Source organism: Taudactylus pleione, unplaced genomic scaffold, assembly GCF_031769625.1.
Source record: "Taudactylus pleione unplaced genomic scaffold, aTauple2 ptg002411l, whole genome shotgun sequence".
Taxonomy (NCBI): Eukaryota; Metazoa; Chordata; class Amphibia; order Anura; family Myobatrachidae; genus Taudactylus; species Taudactylus pleione.
In genome coordinates this window covers 50,847-52,354 of record NW_028286796.1, presented here as the reverse complement: position 1 = coordinate 52,354, position 1,508 = coordinate 50,847, and positions in this window count along the sequence as shown.

Below are 1,508 nucleotides of genomic sequence, written 5' to 3'. Positions count from 1 at the left end.
AGGTACCACAGAACCCAGTTTGGGAACCACATCCTTAGTATAATATATACTAACATGTGATTAGCAACCAGTGGGCTCACTGAGGCTAAAGAGCTCTAGATGCTGCCTTTAATTTATTCAAACTGTACTAGAAAAACTGATTGGTTGCTGAGTTACAGCAACTTTTGTGTTCTGTTATCTGTGCATCAGTCTCAGAAATGTCCCCCTCAGTAGTGTATTGTTTATACATCCTCTTAACATGTAAGTTGTGCCCTACAAGAAGATGGACTTGAATTCTCATTCTGACGGCCATTATATTTTCTAATTCCACTGTTTGTTGTTCTAGGGAACGGATCCAGAGATCACACAGTACTTTGCCTGTTCAGCCATTAGTAGCACCGGCTAATGGTCCTCTACTACAATCTACTACTACATGAGAGAGAGGATGAGGCTTACCGGACATCATTTTGGCTGAGAACTTGAAATGATGGATAATCTAATGTTTTATGTGTTAAGAGGAACTGTGGGAATTAATCATTAACATCTTAATGCAAAAATCTGTCTATTGCTATTAATTGCACACGTTACTCATTTTCATCAGGATAATTGTTATATATAGTGGTCTGTTTCTTATATGTTCCAGGAGATATTCAATAGTTATTACCTCTTGTTATTTTATGAAGCACTCCCAGGTTTTCCAACAGCTCAATTCATAACACTGTCCTTCAGTGTAATTGAGGGATTCAGCATGGATGGGTAAATGAATTAGAGTCCTATGAGGGAGTAGTCACTGCTGTTATCTTTCAATAATAATTGTTGGCAATGATATCCCCCTCCGATTAAATAACTTCACCATTGACACTATAACAGATTTATATTCAACTCATAGGGTGCTACCGCTAATAACTACAACATGATCATGTTCAATGAAATGAGAAAGGAAGTTATACTATGGTGGTGTACATAAGTAACCCACTAATTATATACTGCAATACAAATTTTAATGATATATTAAATAATAATATACTAAAAGCCCAACAAACAAGAAAAAGAGGTAAACAAAGGAAAGCCATAGTAAGTTTTTCAGCGAATAGAACTCACAGTATTATGCTTTAACACACTAGAAGGATCCAATTTTAAAACCACACTTTATATACATGAGTGCCTCCAACTTGAAGTATAAATGAATGACAGCACAGTAGAAGCAGATCTCACTACTTGTACTTATGTGGATGACAAAGGAAACGAATCTGAGGAATCTCCTAGTGGTGCAGGACATAACCCTGCTCTCTGGTAGGAAGATGTGCACTACTATGGTTGGAGAGAACAAAGATTTTATGCAGGGCTATATTTTATTGTTGTAAATGTGAGTGTTTTTTATGTGAAAAATGTATCTGTAAAAGGCAGAATACCAGATCTGTTGTTTCCCTTCATTTTCCACCACAATCGCAACCAGAACCAGAACCAAACCCACCACTTATTAAATGTACCCCATGGTCTATAGAGGAGATAGTTCTCCTACACAAACT